This window comes from Arvicanthis niloticus, chromosome 8 (genome assembly GCF_011762505.2).
Source record: "Arvicanthis niloticus isolate mArvNil1 chromosome 8, mArvNil1.pat.X, whole genome shotgun sequence".
Lineage (NCBI taxonomy): Eukaryota > Metazoa > Chordata > Mammalia > Rodentia > Muridae > Arvicanthis > Arvicanthis niloticus.
In genome coordinates, this window is record NC_047665.1 from 62,994,997 (window position 1) to 63,016,846 (window position 21,850).

General features: G+C 45.4%; 1 protein-coding gene across 2 annotated transcripts in view; it reads right to left on the reverse strand.

Annotated features, from left to right (window-relative positions):
- Fam107b (family with sequence similarity 107 member B) overlaps positions 1-21,850 on the reverse strand; it is a 74,564-nt gene that overhangs the window by 49,085 nt on the left and 3,629 nt on the right. The window contains exon 1 of one of the 2 annotated variants that reach the window (XM_034510897.2): positions 16,727-16,898. The exons of the other annotated variant lie outside the window; for it this stretch is intronic. The gene's annotated coding sequence lies outside the window, so the exon portion shown is untranslated. Of the gene's footprint in view, positions 1-16,726; positions 16,899-21,850 lie in introns of those variants that run through there. 2 annotated transcript variants of the gene reach the window in all.

The window sequence follows — 21,850 nt, forward strand, 5'->3', positions numbered from 1 at the left end:
GACCACAGAACTCTGCAAACAGGATATGGGTGCACCTTCAGAGCATACACCACCCTCCGAGCTACCCTTCTAGATTTTAGTGTGTTATGATCACTGTACTATCACAAGCTTGCTGCATGGCTCTCCATCTGTCTTTTGTTTTTAGGTTTGTTTTTTTTTTTTTTTTTTTTTTTTTTTTTTTTTTTTTTTTTTTTTTTTAAGAAAAGGGTCAAGAAACTTTGTAGCCAAACATCACTCCACCTAAATCATAAAATTACGGTGGGTGGAGGCGGAAGACTCACTTGAGTTATCAAGCAGCCAGGGAGGAAAATGGACAAGTTTATGCTAGAAACAATCTACAGAGGGAAGGAAAAGAAATCCAAGTCCATCTGCTTGCTAGAATGACCTTCTGAATTTCAGCTTTGTGGGACACCCCCTACCATCACAGTCACTTTTTTAGGAGCCAGGTTTGGATGCTATGGTTTAGATGCCATTCAAAGAGCAAGATGGGGCTTTCTCTCTAAGAGGCCTACTGATATCACCACCCTTAGGGAAAGGGGTTCAGGATGTGTGGAACAAAAATGATAGAAACACAAGAGGAAATACCGCCTTATAAAAGAATTCCCAGCTACCACTGCAGATCACAGCTTCTGACAAACACAGACAAACACCAGCTGGGGGGAGCGAGCTAGACAGGGCTTTCTGAAGCTCACGAGCTCCCATGGAGATAAGCCCACATCCTCCTGAGTACTACCAGCTTAGTGTCCAGCCCAACTTCAGGAAGCAGGAAAGGCCTACAGGGTCTCAAATATTGGAACAACAGATTCCTGTTTCCAGCCAGAGCTGGAAAACCTCGCTGCATAATCACATGAACACAGGAACAACCCAAAGGTGGGAAAGCAAGCCTGTTCCCATGGGAATGCTCTCTCATCCCACAGCATTCAGGCCCAGGGTCTTCCATCCCCTTTCACCATGAACAACAACATCATGGGCATGGCAATAATCTGCATATGGTGGCCTCCGAATAAAATGGTCCAAATAAAAACCTCACTCTTGATTCCCACAAGCACCACAAGCATGGGGCACTCTCTGCATGGAGAAGCAACTCTGAGGACCCCAGACTCCTCCCGTTGACCTTACTCCCTTCGTACCTACTTTCCCAGAGGTCAATGAAAATAAGGCTTCCCAAACCAATTCTCATTGGGGAAGAAAGTAAAAAGACTCAGCGTCCTCCCCTTCCTCTTCCTCATTCCCCTGACTCCTTTTCTAAACAGTCCTAGCCAGCTATGTCTTAAAGGGGTTAGTGTGCTCCTAGGAGCTCCCAGGGAAAACCATTGTCCCCTAAAAGAATCCAGAAGAGCTACAATAACAGAAACCGTGGCAATGTGATGTCCTTGAGTTTCCAATATTAGTTGAACAAACAGTCATCTAAAACAAACCCAGAGAAGAGAGCTCAGGGAACCACAAGGCACAGTGTCTTTTAGAATTCAAACAGTATATATGCAAAGAGAACAGCAGGTCTCTCTAATGACGGTCAACACACCAAGAAAGCCCTGGTGGGACAAATCTTCACTCAGGATTTTCACAGACACATGCAATGAGTATCTCTCTGCAACCATGTGCATGTAAGCTGGGTGTCTGTATTATCAACCACAGCCACAGCACTGCTTTTAGAGTGCACAAGGCTCTGTTACTAATTATACCTGGACTAACCAGTCAAGCCTGGACAAATACTGACCCTGCGCAGGTTTCTTTCCTGTTCTCTGTCTGCCACTAACAAGTGACTCTGGGTGCCACTTGCTTGAGCGTAGTGCTAATCTCAACCAGCAAACAATTCTTTAATAGCAGCCCTGTGAGAAACAGCAAATACCCTGGGCAAGGTCACCTCTCAGCATCAGTGCTCTCCTGGGCTTGAGTGACTGACTGGTTCTGGCTGGTCATGTACTGGATTCCTGACCTCCACCAACACTGTTACTTCTATCACTCCCCACCTCCACCTCCACATCCATCCTGGACTCCTGCAGACCTCCTTTCTCTGCACAACACCTCCTTGCATCTCAGAACCAACCTTGCCACCTTCCTATGGAGTCTGAATCACTGATTGCCTTGATTACACCACAGATCAGTTTTTGTGTCACTCCTAAAATCCATCCTTTTGAACCCTAACCCAAAATGTAATAGCAAGTAGGACACTGTGAAGGAAATACACAGAGTAGAGCCCTTGTGATGAATTCACACCCGTGGAAAGGGGATGAAGAAAAGTGTGTGTGTGGGGGGGGGTTGTTTTTTGTTTTGGTTTTTCGAGACAGGGTTTCTCTGTGTAGTCCTGACTGTCCTGGAACTCACTCTGTAGACCAGGCTGGCCTCAAACTCAGAAATCCACCTGCCTCTGTCTCCCAAGTGCTGGGATTAAAGGTGTGCACCACCACTGCCCAGTGAAGAAAAGTGTTTTACTTTTCCTGTCTGCCATGTCAGGATACAGCAAGAAGTTATCCATAAACCCAAGAGCAGGCCTTTCCTAACTCTGAGCCTGGCAGTACCTTCATCCTCACATTCTCCGTCTCCAAACTAAGAAGGGAATGATGGTCACTTAGGGCACTCAGCATCTAGAGGCCCACAATAACAGCCACCCACACTGTTAGGCCCAGAGGTGTCCCCTCCATTCCTCAATTAGCTCTTATGCTGGATAGTTTTATGTCAAACTGACACAAGCTAACGTCATTTAAGAGCAGAGAACCTCAGTTAAGAGGATGAGATCAGGTTGTGGACTGGCCTTTGGGACATTTTCTTGATTCATGGTTGAAGGCCCAGCCCACTGTGGGTTCTTAGGAGGAGGGGGAAAGCTGAGCAGGCCATGGAAGCAAGCCAGTAAGCAGCATCACTCTATGGCCTCTGCATTAGATCTTGCCTCCAGTATCCTGTCCTGGCTTCATTTGATGATGACCAGCAAACTGGAAGGATAAGTTCAATAAACCCTCTCCTCTTCAACTGGTTTTGGGTCATGATGTTTCATCACAGCAACAGAAACCCTAACAAAGACAGATCCCAAAGCTCCAGACTGAGCCCTCTGTCCACTCTTTTCTTGTTGTTTTGTTTTGTTGGTTTTTCGAGACAGGGTTTCTCTGTGTAGCCCTGGCTGTCCTGGAACTCACTCTGTAGACCAGGCTGACCTCAAACTCAGAAATCCGCCTGCCTCTGCCTCCCAAGTGCTGGGATTAAAGGCGTGCGCCACCACTGCCCAGCCCCTCTGTCCACTCTTATCTCTATATTCTACTCCTATATTTACTTACAAAAACAACTCACAAATATATTAACCCACAGGAAGTCACTCAGCCCTAGAAGTCAAAATGGAAAGACAGCAAAGAAAGTTCTCAACTGTGTAAACAAATGCCTAGGCTTTTGTGAAACTATTCTAACACCTACTATGTTTTAGACTTTCTACCAGATAAACAAGAACTTGTCTCTTCCACATAGAATTTCAAACCTCATCACTCTTCCTCGGCAATAAAACCATCACCAGCTCAGTAACTAGTGCCTTCCGTTTCCTGTTCCTGTTTGTATTCTTTGTGGTGGCAAGCACATGGGCTAGGTATGATAAGGCAAGGCCACGTGTGACAGTCAACAACACTGTTTTAAGTTAGAGTTCAAGGCACAAGAGTCCTTTAGGTCCTGTGTGACTCTGCAGCTTCAGCACATTTTATAAAATAATAGGACTAAAGAGAGGTCTCAGCAAGTAAGATACTGGCTGAGAAAGCATGAGGACCTGAGCTCAAACTCCCAACACACTGAAAAGCCAGGTGGCCATGCACATACCTGTATCCCAAGCACTGTGGGGTGTGGTGGGAGGAGTGGCACGTATGTTGCTGGGGCTTAATGACTACCAGGCTAGCTCAGGCTCAGTAAGAGACTATGTCAAGGAAATACAAATACAGTGGGAATGACATAGTAGGACTTCCAATGTCCTCCTTTGCCCTCCACACCCATATACAGACACTATAGATAGTCTCCCTCCAGGCCTCCCTCCCTCCTCTTTCTACATACACAAACACACACACACAGTTGTGAGTTCTCTAAAGCACCATCCCACATTGAATCCAATGCTAATTGTTGAAAACTCCTCTCTGGGCTATTACTGCAGTGACACACTTCAGAGACACAGTTGGGGTATAAATTTATAGAGAAATATCAAATGAATCACCCACACATAAAAAAAAACAATTTATCTCCATTTAAAAAGCCATGTTGAGCCACATGACGTTAGCAAAAGCGCACAGACCAAGTGTTTGACAATTACTCTGAAGAACTATAAATAGGCTGTTTTTGAAATTAGTCAGCTATGCATGCTGTTCTTCTCAAAGCACATGTGTGCAACATGTTCCAGACAGTACACAGGCTGCTTAGTTTCTAGCAGAAATGGACTGCAGTGAAAAATAACAGTCTTGTTAGAGTCACAGATCTCAACCATTAACTGTGAAACAGGAAGTGCACAAAGAATTGTAATTTAGGGGCACTGAAAGCAAACAAGCATTCTCTGGGCACATCTAAGGAGTACTGCTGCAAGCCAAGTGTGTTTTTATTTTACCACAAACTGTATGAATCATGGACCAGAGAATAAACCATATCCAAGTGGGCACTGTTCTCCATTCTGATCCTCGAGTGCTCCTGTAACAGGGTTAAGTAGTCTAAAGAACGGCTCTGGGCAAGCTCTCTGAGCTTCCTGTAATGCACAGGTAAGGGATGCCTGCAGCCTTTGCAGCCTTAAGGAACTAAGGCTAACCTCAGGAAGTCCACACTAGACACCTTTTCTCTCCCTTCCTCTCACCAGAGTGAGAGACCTGAATTCCTCCCCACCTACCATCCACACACTTCCCCAGAGGTACCTTCAGAAAGCCTCAGGTCTAGAACTGCCCATCGTGATGGCTGCCATCCTGATGGCTCCCAAGTCAATTCCCTAGTGATGTTTTCAAGTATTTAAAGGCTAAGTGGTGATTTTATGAAATAAAAATGATCAGAGGAATGGCTTCTTTCTGTTTTTCTTTTTTATGTGAGTTGGCCCAAGACACTTATTAAAACATACTATCAGTTCAAATCTACCTAGACATCTTCTAGGAATCTTGAAGCATGTGGCAGCCCAAAGCTCTTTTAATGCCTTTTTAAAGCTGAAAGAAATTATCAATTTAAAAAAGAAAATCATACAGCTCTTCAGGGCACATGGAAGGCCCTGGAAAGAACGTTTATGGGCAATAAAATATGGTATTCCTTTGACAAAAGAAAAAGACATTAAAATAGTAAGAGGAATGGAGGGAGGAAGGCAGGACCATAGGATGGGTGGGTACCAGCACGCTTTCTGTTATTAGTATAATCAAGTATTTGTGATCTGGTAATTATAGAATATTTCTGCTTTGGTGAAGTCAAGTTAGTTATAGTCCTATATCATAGTTGTAAAGATGCATAGAAAGCATTTAGCATTCACATAAACACCCAGGTATTAGTGTGTTTTTCTAGTGTGAGTTTAGACTCCAAGCAATCACCATTAGCTGTGCAGTCTCAGGAAAGCTTCCTGAACATCTAAGTATTAGATTCCCCACCACTGCCCGACCCCCTCAAAAAATGGAGACTAAGTCAGATGACCTCCTATTTTCTGTGGCTTTTGTAAGCATCACTTTACAATGTCAAAATCTTTTATCAGTCCAGATTTCATCTTTTTTCAATACCTTCTGGTCAGAGCCAAGATTTACTTGATACCTATTGTCTAGTCAAAAGCATGATCTTTAATTAAGGCACTGTGGGAGGGATGCCCAACTCTTAGAACTGTCATATGATCCTTGTCACAATGTGGTTTCCAGAAGCACGCTATGGTATACCAAGAGAATGATCATCCACACAGGAGGAACCATGCCCTTCAAATGCTGAGGGTATCTCCAGATCTGACTGTAGTGTCCACATGCAGCTTGCTGGTAAAGTGAGCCAATTTCATTTGCTATGACATGGCCCTTTAAAAGGAGTACTCTACACTGGAAACATGGCAATAATCCATCTTTCCAAACCACTCTTAAGACTCAAGTTGAAAACTGCATTTTCGCCTGTGTTTTAAAAGAACTAAAAGAAAATTATCTCATCTTTATCATTCTTCCCGTGTGTGTGTGTGTGTGTGTGTGTGTGTGTGTGTGTCTGTGTACATGCATACATGGTCCTGTGTGCACTCAGGTATATGTGAAGGACAGAAGTTGATGTCAGGTGTCTTTCATAATCACTATCTACCTAATTTATATTTAAAGTGAGCCTGGAGCTCATCAAATCAGCTAGACTGGCTGGCCAGTGAGCACCCATGATACTCCTTTCCCTGTATCCCAGCACCGAGATTACAGACACGCAGGGTGCTCTGGTTTTTTGTATGGGTTCTGGGTCTCACATTCAGGTTCCCATGCTTATACAAGTATTTCACCAGCTGAGCCGTCTCTCAAGCCCATCATTCTCTTTTTGTGTACATCATGTGTGTGTGCAGGCATGCTGTATGTGTATATGTGCATGTGCCATGTGTGTGCCGTATGTGCTGGTATCCACAGAAGCCAGAAGGCATTAGATCCTCTGGAGCTGTAGTTAAGATGGCTGTGACTCACCCAACATAGGTTATGGGAACCAAACTTGATCCTTTGAAGGGAGGTCAGCACACTCAGCCACTGAGCTATCTCTCTAGCACACAGCCCTCCCCCCCCCACACACACACACCTTTTTAAGTTTATTAATGTCTTACCTTCTCTAAGAAACATCTGGTCATACATGTCCATACACATCAGAAAATCTCAACTGGTTACTGAAGAAGATAACAGACAATGGTCTGTGCTACCACACGGTACTGTACCTTATAATCCTATGCTAGAAGTACCTATGCTGTAAGCTATAAGCAGCATAAACACACAGGAGTTAATATTATTATAAAACTAGCCTGACATAATAACATTTTAAATAGCAATTAACTTTGATGGTAGGAAATACATTACATCAGCAAATGAAAAAGCCCAGCCATTCTGTTTTTCTTTTTTAAGTCTCCATTGTTCTTAAGTCGCTACAACAATGATTTTGCCGGACACTCTGTAGGTCTCATCTCACACTTGCTAACTTGTTCATCAAACAATCTCCAATGAAATACTTAATTCAAAGAACCATCATCAATAGATGCTAACAACATTAGGAGAAAGGCCAATGGGGGAAATTCACAATGAAGGATCAAGCTGTCAACATAGAAACCGACTGATCAATGTTTGCATCGCTCTGAGTGACAGTGGACATTGTCTTGGGATGATGCAACATGAAGCAGATGTCACTACCAACAACTTAGCCCTTTCTAAAGAGCTGGCCATGAACCCATGAGAGCAGAAGGGCTAAGCTCCAATTTACAGACCCACAAAAACCTGTAGCCCAATCAAGGAAGTGGGCCTTTCTACTAGACAACAAACCAGCAGCACAAGGAAGAAGGTGCCGAGGAAGAACAGCAATGCTGGATCTAGCAAGCCTTCAGAGGCAGAGCCACCGCATGCAGCCTGCGGTGAATTTTAAAGATTTTGCTTCAAAGAAACAGGTATATTAACTCTATAGTCACATTATTAAGAAATGAAGCCAATATTAAGATGGAGACAAATTCAACAGGTTCCTGGGCTTCTCCCACATCCTGCCTGAGTTTTTGGTTGACATCACTTTCAGTTACCCCTTGGGCAAAGGGCAGGCCTGGCCTAGCAACAGAAATAAGCAAGGATGGTGGGTTCTACCCAGCTCAGAAGAGGAAGCCTCTGAGGTCAGAAAAACCTGGGGCAGTCCGGGGGATAGCCCCAAGAGGAAACGTACAGATCTTCCCACCCAGATACTTTTGCAAATAAGTTTGTAACCGCCCAGGATTTTAACTGAAACTTATTCTTGTAGAAAGAAAGTCAGTGCTCCAAGAAGAGAGGTCAGAGGAGAAGTAAGCAGAATGCTGGGAGCTGAGAGATAGGGAGACAGCAGTGCTGAAAAGCTACTTTTCAAAGCTACTTGTCTATTGAACAAGGCTCCACTCTAGCATCTATTTCCGGAGCTGAGGTGGTGGTGGTGGGGGGGGGTAAGAGGTGGGGGTGGGATTTGATTTTTGTGTTTTTCACTACCTTCAGAGTCTAGCATCATACCCACTAATCTCTTAAGAAAAAAAAGCAGACTGCAGTTTGAAATAAGTCAAAAGAAAACTTTTTAAATTAAGATTGTTACTTATTTTCTTCTTAAAACCAGACATTCTAAAAAAGAAATGCAGGGTTTTAGTTGTGACTGTGAACTAGTAAGCTAGACTACACAGCAAAATCCTAAAAGATGGACAGTGTACTACCTTTGAGAAGCTAGTGTAATGATGCTGCAATTCCATTTTAGAAACTGAGAGAGATGTGGAACTAGCGAAGGGCGTCTTAGCAGATACCAAGGGTGAAATCTGGGTGTAAAGTGTGTCCTTATTCCAAACAGCTCACTGCTGTTAGCAAGCCACGGCTCATCAGTGCTTTCCCAAGATAAACACACATGACCAACTTATCTACTGGTGTGAATGAGGTGTTGAACATGTCTTCCACAACTCCAGAATGCTTGTAATCCATAAGGAGTCCTTCTTCAATACAGGATATGAAATCTTCTAATAGGAATGTCACATAGATAGAAAAAAACTGTTCTATATACTTGGCACAAAGAGGAGAAAAAAACATTAATATCTAATGCAATTATATAATCATCTTTTAAAATGTATGATGCCTAATTAAATTCCATCTAGTAACAGTAAAGTCATAAATAGCCTCAGGGCACTTCATACAAAAATGTATTTCTGGTAAACACCATATTTAAAGCATAACTCAAGCACGCAGCTCTGCCTAATGGCATAATTATGTGCTTTTAATCTGGTGCCACTCTGATGTTATGCCGAAGAAAATTGCCCCATAGAAGCATTGCTTTAAGATGCCACAATCTCCATACAGTAAAGCCAAACTGAAAATTCTGAACAAACATTTTTCTTAAAGCTACAAAGTCAGATTTATTTGCAAGCCTGTTTTCCCTATGGGAAGTCTCAGCCCTCTCTGAAGCTGGGATGGGCAAGCTTTAAATATGGAGTCAGAAGAGCCCAGCGGGATGGTGAAGAGCCAAAGCCTGGACTTGATCTCAGCCTCTCATCCTAGGCAAGCTTTTTAGTCCCTCAGTACTTTAGATCCCTCCCTGTTCAAGCACCAACCACAGACCCACCCTCAAAGAATCACTTAGAAGATCACAAACCCAGATGATGGCTGCCAAGCCTACAAATTACAATATATATATATATATATATATATATATATATATATATATATATATATATATTATACACTGATACCAGGTGTACTCAGTAAAATGTAAATTAAACTCAACAAAGGTGTGTTGTGAAAAAGACAAGTTTTCAAAGTGTTCACTTTAACTTCACATCCGTCTGCCATCCTTCAGACATGGACAGTGGAGCCAACGTGAGATGCAAGGGCAGAATGTTTCAGGTGGGTCATATCCCAACTTCCCAGGCTCTCCCAGGATAGCCTCTCACCTTCTCTACTCCTTGGTTTCTTCATCTGTGATACAAGAACAAAGCAATACTAATCTCTGAGGCTACAGTGTATTATAAAGATAGTTCTCAGCCAGTCTTTCTTGTCCAGTAAATGACATCATCATTTGCCTGGTGGCTGGGACCAGGTGTCACACTCATGATTCTTCTGCTAGCCAATATCAACTCCAAATGATCAGCAATTCACTGTGGTCCTGTCTTCAAATATATCACCCAGCCACTTGAGCATCTACGTCCACTGACCTTCCTGCACCTGTGTTGGATCCTCAGATGCCACCACTACATTCCACAGGCAAAGACAGGCATAAAATACAAGGCCATCTCTTCTATCCCCTTCACAGGACCCTCCCATGGTGTCTATATAGACCAGTTTCCTCACCATAGGACCTCATCTGGAAACCTCCCTCCTGACCACCCACCTGGCTCCATCCGTATTAGCCTTCCTGTGGTTCCTTCTATAGCAAGTGCCCATGGACCTCAGGCCCTTTGTTTGACTCAGAGAAACTGGAGCTGCCTTTGTTCAGAACTCAAAATAGGACCCTCACCTGATTAAAAGCATCGCTTCCTCTCCAGCAGGTTGCAGCCCTGAGCCAGACTTGTTTCCCTGGCAGCACAATGAAAGAGCTACCTCATCTGTGTATTCATTTCCTGTCTATCATCCACTAGCACGCTAACTCCAAACAAGAAGACTTTGGTCTGTTCAATCCCCAGATCCTTGAGTCTGCCATGTGGACTAGCACAAGCCAGCATTCCTAAATGCTGAATGAACAAGGTTCATTCTACTACACAGGACGCTACCAAAACCTGTGAGTTGGTAGTAACTGTTGCTATTATTATATTTTACAGATAATATAAAACCCCTTTCTCTACACACACACACACACATACACACACACACACACACACACACACACACACGCAGTTATGGGGAGCATTCTCAGGTATAAAGGACATGGGGGTAACATAGGCAGAGAGGTGGAATGGGAGGGAGAGGGGAGGGAAGAGAGAGGGAGGGGAGAAAAGAGGGAGGAGAGAGGGAAGGAGGGAGAGACTTCAGATGAACTTTGGTCACACTTGAGCTCACAGTGGTACCTATTTCAAATGACATCAGTTTTTTTAGGAGAAGAACATTATACATCTACATAAAGATGTCCACAATGACATTCTTCACTTTGTCCAGGACATAGGAATTTTCACATCTCTATCTTGGACACTCACAAATAACCTGTGCTCACTTAAGACTGTGGTGGTTTGTGCTGTGAGTGAGTCTTAAAGTCTCATTAGCATCCATCAGGCAGCTTAAAAACCTGACTTTTCACTTCCCTCTCAAGAGTGCACACACTTATGGACGTTGGTGTCAGGTTTCCACGGCCTTCACTCTTACACACCTCATTATGACACTTCGGGAAGGATGCCAAAACCTGGATCCAAGAAAAAAGACAACGTGAACATTCTAAGATCACAACCAGCCTATCTTTAAAACTCTCCAGGGAACGTGACAAGATGAAAAGCCAGGTGAAGAGAGGAACAGAACCCCTGCCCTCTCCAGGCATCCCTGTGGCACATGCGACATGCTGCCTTACTAAAACTCACTCTCAGTTACAAGGCTGCAGGGCAATGCCGACTCTGGTCCAAAGCCCATTTTAATTGTTTGGGTTTTTTTTTTTTTTTTTCCCACTACTGAAGTTCTTGACAGATTTGGAGATGAGCCCTCTTTAGCGAAATGGCTGTCGAATTCTGCAGGCCGCCCTCCCTCTGCGCTCACAGCTGTGCTAGGTCGAGGCCACTGCTTCGACAGGGGTCCATTTACTCTGGAGACTTATTCTGGGTGTCACATCCATGAAGTCACCATGAAGGCCAACAGCATACAGGTTTCCTGCTCTCATCTAGAAGTCTTGTGGAAACACCTAAATATCGACCAACAGATGTGGGTTTTGGATAAATGTGGTATACTTTTACAATAGAATACTCTTCAGCCTACAGTATGCTACAACCTTAATGAACCTTGAAGGTGTCATACTGAGGAAAGAGAGCCCGCTGCACAGGAGCCAGTGCTGGACAATCACATTTCTACAAAGTATCCAAGAGTCGAGTTCACAGACTCAAAGGGAAGAATGACTGTTGAAAGAGGCCGAGGAGAGAAGAAAAGGGGGACTTCCCAGTCAACAGCCAGTTTCAGTCAACAGTACAGTTTCAGTCAAGCAATCATTTCTAGAGAGTAGCTGTTCAGGGTCAAGCCTGTGGTCAGCAGTAGCATACATGACTCAGGTCATGTCTCTGCCTCCCTGGACCTGAGTTACAGTCACATACTGCCCAGGAGCTTTGTACCTGGATGCTCGCAGTCTGAACTCAGGTTCTCATGTTTGTGCAGGAAATGCTTTACCAACTAAGCTACCTCTCATTGCCTTATCATGAAAACCTTTTAAGTATACATTTACAAGGCCGCAGACACTGACGGGAAAGAATCAACAGCCATCATTGGCCAAGACTCAGAGACCACGCCTTGGAATGCCACTGCCTCAGGATGGTCTCTAGTGCATCATAGGAGGTATTACCAAGTTCACGTCAGCCTCACAAATGACAAAAGTTCACAGGGGCTATGTGACTTACTTAGAGGTCATCAAACTGTAACCTGTATTCTCTCCTGTTAGAGAGAAATCTTAACAACTCATTCTTAGGAAGCTTACAGAGGCATAGCAAGTTACCTAACTAAAGCTTTCTGTGTCTCATGACCGGCAAGGAAGGGCTTAATCAACAGCAGCCCAAGGAGCGGGGCTGAGGAGGGCCTCCTTAACCCCTGCAGCATGCTCTACCACCGCTCCATGCCTGTGCAGTGTGGAATGAGTATTACTGTCATCAATGCCAGTGCACATGTCCTTTATGACCTCATGTAAGTGTCTCTCTCTCTCTCTCTCTCTCTCTCTCGCACACACACACACACACACACACACACACACCACTACAGAGGGCAGACCAACCACAGGCCTAGCTGTACAGCTGTTTGTCGCCTGATACTCCACTTTATGAGTGACATCTTTGGTAGAACAGCCCTGCGCTCCTCTGATGTAAATGCAGCCCGATCCCCTCTTCCTTCCTGTATTCCAACTGATGTGGGAATACTCTCAAGCCAGTATCTATTTTCCCACGAGCTCCTCTAGCTACCTCTTTATCTGTAATAGAATTTCCAGAAATAGAGGGAAACGCAGCTGTAGTCGGCTGATCTCTGTGTGACACCAGGATTCATTTCTCAGAATCTCTGTACGTTAGGACACCACGTCAGTACAACAATTGACTCCCTGCTGGCCCTGCTGACCCCTTCAGTGGGGACAATGAAAATGTACTGTGACATCTCTCTATCATTCCTTAGTCCTGCACTAGAAACTGTCCCAACATCCCAGCCAAATTCTAGACAAAACACAGCAGTCCACCTCATCAGTGAGTTCAACTAGCCCCAGCTAGCCCTGGGCAACTCATGCTCACATCCCCAAGTGTCTGACTGACAACATCAGACCTTACAGTGTAGGACCGTATTCCCCATCTTTCCCTGTGGTTCTCTCATTCTTTCTAAAGCAGCTTAAATCAAAAAGTGCTAATTTCTATTCACAGCTCTGAAAGTAACAGCTATTAAATAATGTGGGGGGTCACTTTGTACAATTCTTAAAATATTGCCCTTACTTACTCTGCCACAAAGGCCAAGTTCATCTTGTTAACTACAACAAACTCAGTGCCTGGCCCCTAAGGCATCTATTCAAAGCCTCCCCCAACAACCTCAGAAACAGTCCCCATCCATTTAACATGTCCGAAGCTAACCTGAGTCACTTTCCCAAATAAAAATATTCTTTCAGGGATGAGGTGCAGAACCCGTGAATAAAAGCATCCATTTCTTTAAGTGCACTCAGTGTTCATACTCAGGGTGAGGAAAAGTTCAGATGGAGAGGCCCCAGCACTTCTCCACAGAAAGGAAAAGAGAAAATAATAGATTGCTTCAAGCAGGAAAAGCAAGAACAGGCAAAGATTAGGCGGGGGAGACACAAGAATATGAGAAGTTCCCGTGGGACCTTGCCAAGGTCTATATACTATATATGTATATGCTATTATATATGTATGCTATAGATACACACAGTATATGCTATTATATATGTATGCTATAGATACACACAGTATATGCTATTATATATGTATGCTATAGATACACACAGTATATGCTATTATATATGTATGCTATAGATACACACAGTATATGCTATTATATATGTATGCTATAGATACACACAGTATATGCTATTATATATGTATGCTATAGATACACACAGTATATGCTATTATATATGTATGCTATAGATACACACAGTATATGCTATTATATATGTATGCTATAGATACACACAGTATATGCTATTATATATGTATGCTATAGATACACACAGATCTTCACTCTACAGTAACTTGCCCAGTATGGAGCCTGTGAGCTCCAAAGCTGGTCAGATTCTCTCCCCAGCACTTTTTCTAGACTCACCAAGGTATATATGACTCCACAAACATCTTAAAATGCAGATCTCACTGAACCAAACTTCCATCCGAGTTCTCAAACCGCTCCTGCACACTGAGTTCTAGAGGGAAGGGGTTTTTAGACACTAACACCACAAACTAAGCTGCAGTAGTCATCTGTGTCCCCCCCTTTCAGTGAAAGAAAAAGTCCTCTATCCCTCAGTCACCACAGAAGAAAACAAGAAAAAAGAAAAATCCTTTTTCCTTTGCTTGCAGCATTTTAAACAAAAAACAGAGCAATTAGTGAATTAGTAACAGCACCTGTCTTCCTTCGGGTCAGAAACGTGATTTCTCTGAGTGTGTCTCTCAAGTACAAAACGAGTCTGTTATCTACTTCAGGAGTGGATTCGCCAGCAACCGGCTCTAGTCCTTCATGGGACTCCTAAACTCTGACCTGAGGTCCAAGCTGCCAGTACTAATCCAAAGCACCTCAGAGGGTAGGAAATGAAAGCTGGGCACATGCTGTTTCCTCCTGGACCCTCCGTCCCACCCTATGCTATGGGGAAATGCATGGCTAGGAAAACAACTCAGATCACTACTGAAGGGGCTAAGTATTCTGCACTCCACCTACTCCAAGTGTGCATGCAGATTAGGGAACCCAAAGGACAGATGAACAACTCCAAAAGGGACCTGATAGCACACTGTCACAACCTCCTCCTATGGTGTCTCCTGGCTTCAGAAACAACTGCAACATCTTCTGAGCACCCTGCTTCTACAGGGCTGTCTCAAAGGCTTCGTTCTGCTTTGCATACTAAAGAACTCAAAGACCAAAATTTTTATAAGGGGAAAATATAAGTAATGACAAACATGTCCATAGGCCGAGTATGTGGCTGAATGGGCTTTTGGACACTCAAAACTCTTCACCGTGTAATGAAAACAGATTTTACTTTCTCAACACAAACTTCATCTGAAATGTGCGTGGGACATACAGAAAACCACTGCTAGTCTTTCTACAAAGCAGCTCTTTCCATCTTGTATTTCTCATGAATCTCAGAATAGTTTTTACAGTAAGAAGATTTCTTTACTTTTTAAACAGTCCCAAGCGGCTTCTGATATCTAAAGTGTGTGTGTGTGTGTGTGTGTGTGTGTGTGTGTGTTCAATAAAGTCCATAAAGTAAGCTCTCTCCAGTGAAGTGCAAAGCACATTACTTTTCCTTCAACTTCCCTCCTTCCCTTCTGAATAAATAGTTACTGGTAAAGCTCTGAGAAACTATATTCCAAAGCAGGTTGTTAGTCTAATCCTCCATGAAAGTAGCAAAAGGAACATTACAAAGTTATCATCACTAACTGTCCTGTATCATCACTAAATGTATAAAGGTTAGAAATTAATAATGTGTAATAATGTGTTCATTTAGTGTCTCTCTCTCTCTCTCTCTCTCTCTCTCTCTCTCTCCCTCTCTCTCCTCTCTCTCCTCTCTCTCCTCTCTCTCCTCTCTCTCAACACACACAACTTCCCTGCCACGACTGAAGCAAATACTCCTTCATCCTCAGGTATGTTTGGGTGGTGGCCACATGAGTGAGCTTTCTTCTGGGTTTTGAACTTGTCACAAATATATATGATCATATAATTCAAAGTGTAAAGCCTGAAACTACAAACACTAAGAAACGGTCCCTAGACGGATATCTCTGACAGGATTTAAAGCAACTTTAACAGCTAACATGTCCAAAATGATAGAGAGATGGCACACCTAGAGAAAGCTTACTTGTTGGCAAGGAGACTCAAATTTAGAAAGTCAAGTCAAACATGCCTCCTTCTGGCCTTGTGTTGGTCCCTCCAGTATCACCCCCATTCTAAGTAAGTAACTTCACTTAGCAGTACTGGACAAAAATCTTTCTGAGAAGGGAGTGGTATGGTTGGTGTGTGCACTCCATCCTCTCTCAACAAGAATCCTCTAAATTTCAAAGAGAGCTGGGGGGGGGGGGCGCTTCACTTCAGCACATATGTCAAAACCTGGCTCTAATACATCAGATTACCTCCCAGTCATCCAGAAATGTTTCAGGAGGCAATCACGGAACCCGAAGAAAATTTGGAGACTTCTGCGCAGACATCACCCAATCCCCTGGCTTTAACGGACTCAAAGAAGCACAGCAGAGTCCAACATAGAAAAGTTACTTGCAGACAGGAAACAGTGTCACTACCACCTTTCAAAGCAGCACGACCCCGCCTTTGTCTGCCGGGCAGAAGCCGGCTTCGGGACACTGACCCCATCCTGCCGCCGGGGCAGGCGAGGCGGGCATCTGGCCGCGGGCAGCGCAGCCGCTGCAGCCCGGGTCTCAAGGTCTGGGTCCGCAGGGCCAAGGATGCAACAATGAACCAACCAACCGAGCGGCAGACTGGATTCCCTCCTCTCCAGGGGGCCCCTCCGCCCTAGCGCCCCTCGATTGGGGCCGCCGCCCGGGCCCTGCACCCTCGACCTCCCCAGGCAGTGCAGGGCCACCAGGCTCCCCGCCGCCCGCCTGCGCCCGAGGGACCGCATACCCGAGCCCGCTCTGCAGGCCAACGACTGGGTCCCCCGGGCCGGGGTCAGGCACGCGTCGCTTCCTCCCGGCGGGCGGCCGCCTCGCAAGCCCCTCGTCTTTGTGTGAGAAGTAAGTGTGGGGCCAGCCTACCTCGCACAAAGGCACGCTGCTCCCTGGCGCGCTCCGCTGCTGGCGTTAGTCCCCGGCACCTTAGCCACGGAGGTAGATAGAAGGCGGTTCCGACAGCGGTTGCAACGCCAGAGTACGAAGCCAGTCCGGCGCAGGGCGGCTCTCACACCCGGCGGCCTCGCGCGTCAGAATTAAGTGGCGGGGCGGGCCGGGGGCGGGGCAGGGCCGCTGAGTCATCGGCGGACCACGCCCCAATTTCTAGACCACGCCCCCTGGTATTGGATCACGCCCCCCTGAGCGTTCAGCTTTGCTTGGCCCTGGTGGACTCAGATGAGAGCTCTGGATCCTAGGTCAGGTGGCAGGGGCCTCTGTTGTGTTGATTTACTTTCTGTTCGCTTGGGGATCCAGGAAAGGAGCAGGAAGGTGGAAGGAAAAATTGTCACCTGTGTAATGGAAGGTGACAGCTGCAAATTCACCGCGTCCACAATTTAAAATTCATTATGCGTCTGCTTGTGCGTTTATCTCTCATCTTTCTGTCTCTGCTTTGTATATGTGTGTCTCTATGTCTGACTCTCTATTGCTCTGTGTCTCTGTCTGTCCCTGTTTGTCTTTCTGTCTGTATGTCTTTCTCTATGTGTCTTATGCCTTTATGTATCTGTAGCTCTTGCTGCATGTCTGTGTCTCTGTGTATATCTCTCTTTGTCTCACTGTGTTCTCTCTCTTTTCTGTTTTCTCTCTCTCCCCCCCCCCACCTTCTCTCTCTCTTTCTCTCCAGTCTGTTGAAATCCTGCCAAATATTTTTTTGGAAAAAAAAAACTAAAAAGGAGTTTGTAATAATTACACAAAGTCACAGTCAGCTGAAGACTCAGAACCCACTGACCCGGGTTTTCCTCTCCACCCTCATCAAAGGGCAGTTGGAGATTTAGATCAAGGAAGGACTGGTCTGATCTTTTTTTAAAAAAAAATCTAATTTCATTCTCTAGGTCTCTCAAATTGTTTCCCCGCCCTACCCAACAATTCTAAGGGTGCCATCTACATGAATCACAGGTTCAAAAGCAGGACGTGTCTCAGGGTGAGAACAAGGCCAGCAGGTTGATGGATTCTGTACCAAAAGCCTTTTAATTTTCTTGGCAACAGATGACTAAGGATTTATTTATTGGGAAACTTTTCTGACTCACAGAGCTTAGGTCATATTTGCACAGGGGGAAAGACTGCTGTCAATGGATTTCAATGAGCAAGTTACCTATTCCAAAAGTTTCAGTCTTACCCAGTGCCCTTAGCCAGCTCCTGGGCATCCTCCTAATCCAGAAGCAATAGACTCACTCACCCCAGGATTTACATTACTTCGCATTAGTCTGAAATACAGCATGTAATAATGATAATAATAATAATGATTATAACTTTGCAATATCCCTTTGCCACTTTCTCATAGAAGTAAGCCAACAACTCTCTCAGAGCCTTCAGTTCAAGGGGCTCTCCATTGTGCTTCACTCACAGTCTCCCGCCATTCGCTCTCATGCATGGTGTTTCTCCTCTCCATGATGGCTGCCTAGTCTCCAAGCAGAGGGATCCAGTGTAGATTCCCTACTCCTCCCCACACTGGTGTCAACTCCTAAGTTCTGAATAGGATGAGCAGCTACCTCCCCCCTCCCCCATCTCCTATAGTGCCTGCCACACTTGCCTCTGGGCTCTGTGACCACAGTATGGTAGGGGGGTTCTAACCAGTCCTAGCCACCATTGTGTGAGTGTCCCAGCTGCTTTCTGGGTGAACTTTTCAATCAAAACTTTGCTGCTGCTGCTGCTGCTGCTGATGATGATGATGATGATGATGATGATGCAATATCTGTTGTTTTGGCTACTTTTCCTGTCATTTTGACAAAACACCTGATAGAAACAGGGGAAGGAGGGTTTACTTGGGCTCAGAGTTTCACAAGTTTGTGTCCTTCCCGGGGGCTGGTGTATCCAACGGTAACTTTACAAATGAGTGTCCAGGAGCAGACAGGAGAGTAGAATAAGCTGCCAGTTGTCATTTTCAAACACCCACTGCTAACGATCTACACCCTGAAAATATCATAGTCCCCCAAACACCACCACTGACTGTGAAGCACACATAGAAAGCATGAACCTCTAAGGGGCATTACAGATCCAATGTTCTTCCCAATTCCTGCTACAAGGTGACTTCAAACTGCTTAGAGCAGTACTCCAAAGAAAAGGCACCCACCCTTCCCTGAAACCACCTTGGCCATGGTCCCATGCTCTTCCTACACCCACTAAGTGCCTGGGACCCTGCTCAGCACTGTACCACATTTGCGGCATGGCCCAGCTCTATGACTGTTGACAGCAGGATTCTGCCTCTGCCTGGGACACCTTTAGCCACTCCCAGCATCCAAAACCCTCTCCGAGTCTAAGGCTCCTCTGAAAAGCCTTCCCTGGCCTGCTCTAGCTGAATGGGTTCACTCTTCCCATCTGCACTGAGCACAGCCTTGTAATTATCACATCGTTGTTAGTGCGTGTTCCCTCAGTGCATTTTGCGCTTGACATATATACCTATCTATACATCCTCAGGCTTAATTTAGCACGTGGTATACATATAAGAAGTGCTAGGGTCTAGGTTGCATACTCTCCATAGCATACAAATTAAAATCCTAACTATCCCTATCCCAATAGAGTGGTATTTGCCAATAATCCCTATATAGAGGTAATTAATGTAATTGGGATCATAAGTTTTATATTAGTGACGTGTCCTGTTGCTGAAACAAGATGCCTAGAAGAAGCAATTTCAGGAAGAATGTGTTTATATTTGACACATAGTTCAAGGGGACATAAATATCATTACAGGAAAGGTACATGACAGGAGTGTGAGGTGGCTGCTCACATTGTGCCAACCATCAAGAAGCAGAGAGAGATGAATTCTGGTGCTCAGCTCTCTTCCTCCCTATAGTGTGGTGCCAGACAACAGCCTATGGAACTGCACCAGCCACACTGAAGGTGGGGCTTCTCACTTCAGTTAACCTAATCTTGATAACATCCTCACAGATGCACCTCAAGGGATGTCCCTGGTGATTCTAGACCCTGTCAAGCTAACAGTCAGTATTAACTATCATGATGATCTTACAGGAAGGAAAGAGACAAGCTCCCTCCTCCCAATCTCTCCCTCTCCCCCTCTCCCCCTCCCCCCTCTCTCCCCCCCTCCCCCCCCCCTCCCCCTCTCCCCCTCTCCCCCCCTCCCCCCCTCCCCCCCTCCCCCCCTCCCCCCCTCCCCCCCGCCCCCCCTCCCCCCCTCCCCCCCCCCCCCCGCCCGCCCCCCCCCCCCCTCCCCCCCTCTCCCCCTCTCTCTCCCTCTCCCCCCCTCTCCCTCTCCGCCTCTCCGCCTCTCCGCCTCTCCGCCTCTCTCCCTCTCCCCCTCTGCCCCTCTGCCCCTCTCCCCCTCCCCCCTCCCCCCCTCCCCCCCTCTCCCCCCCTCTCCCTCCCCCTCCCCCCCTCTCCCCCCCTCTCCCTCCCCCTCCCCCCCCTCTCCCCCCCTCTCCCCCTCCTCTCCCTCTCCCCCCTCTCTCTCCCCCTCTCTCCCTCTCTCCCTCTTCCCCTTCTCCTCCCCCTCCCCTCTTAAACAGGCACACAAGGACACAAAGAGAAGGCAGCTATCCAGAAACCAGAACAAGAGATCTTACCAGAAAACAAACCTTCCTGGCATCTTGACTCTTACATTCCAGCCTCTAAACTGCATCAAAATAAAATAAAGGGCCTTATGAATACCTCACAGTCTGGTATTCTTGTATGGCTGCCTGATGACATAAGAAGAAGCATTATTTGGACTTTCACTTTGGTAAGACACCCCGCCAGTGCACCTGACTTGTCCCTCCAAAACAAACTGGACCAACTTCCAATTGGTAGACTGCTTGAATGTGATAAGTGACCTTATGCCCTCTTCTTTCCCTGCCCTCTCAGAGAAATGGAAAAGTGGTTTGCTCTGCCATCTGAGATAAAAATGCCTTCAGAGCCTGTCCTGTGGTATCGGGTTGTTGCTGTAAATCTCCAACCCAATAAGGACCAGTCAATGAAAACACAACTCAGTAATTATGGTTATATTCTGCAAGCCTAGATTGGACAGATTCACCACTCCACTACTCTATTCCCCAGCTATGAGACCCTTTTAACTTGCGGGTTTTCCAAGTCATGCATTTGTCCTTCAACCTCCTGCTCCTCTGTAGTCTTTTCCTCTGTCATCTTCCTCCTCCATCGTCCTCCCTTTCTGCTCTCTCCCACCATCATTTATTTCTCCACCTCCCCTTCTTCTGCCCAATCACTGGCTCCAGCCTTTATTTTACAAATTAAGATGGGCAGAAGGTTCACTAGAATTCACCTGTGTAATGACTCACACCTCCTCTGCAGCCCTTCACAGGAAAGGGGAATTAGTATCAAAATACAAGGCCGGGGCTACCCACGATATCAGGTACCACGTTTCCTTTAACCCAAAAACAAATAAGGATGAGAGCAAATATGTATTTTGTTTTTGTTTTTGTTTTTTTTTTAAACTCAATCAACAGTAGACAATACCCTTGTATGAAAACCACTTTTGGAAGCTAAATGCCTCACAACCCTGGGGAACCAAAGGGTTCTGATCCAGGTAAGCTCAACTAAGCTAATTTAATTTGGTTATCCCTGGAGCCATTGTGGGAAGACTCTGGAAATAAGAGCTTTAAAGTTAGAACCATTTATGTTCAAACCCTTATCTATCACAGCGCCTGCCCCACAGTTAGTGTGTGATCAGTGCTTTTTGCACAGGCAAACCTGGAACTTCTGAGAACAGCTAGACATTCTAGGGTACCCACTTCATGGGGTTCCACACTCCAAGATGGGTCTGAACATCAACATGACCCTGGGAATGTCAGGGAAACCAAGGACATAGGAACATATTGAGCTATGCTTAGACTTTTATTTCTGGCTGACTCATTTTATTATCAGGGCATGGGAGGCCTTGGTAGACTGGCTATCACCAAATAAAGCACAAGAGGAAAACTCCTCTACAGTGTATGCTGAGTCACCTAGCCCACCATGATGACAGATCCTATAATCTCTCATTACTGGGAAATGTATGCAGTCACCTTCAACTTAACACTCAACCAGAAGGTCACTTGTGAACTTGGT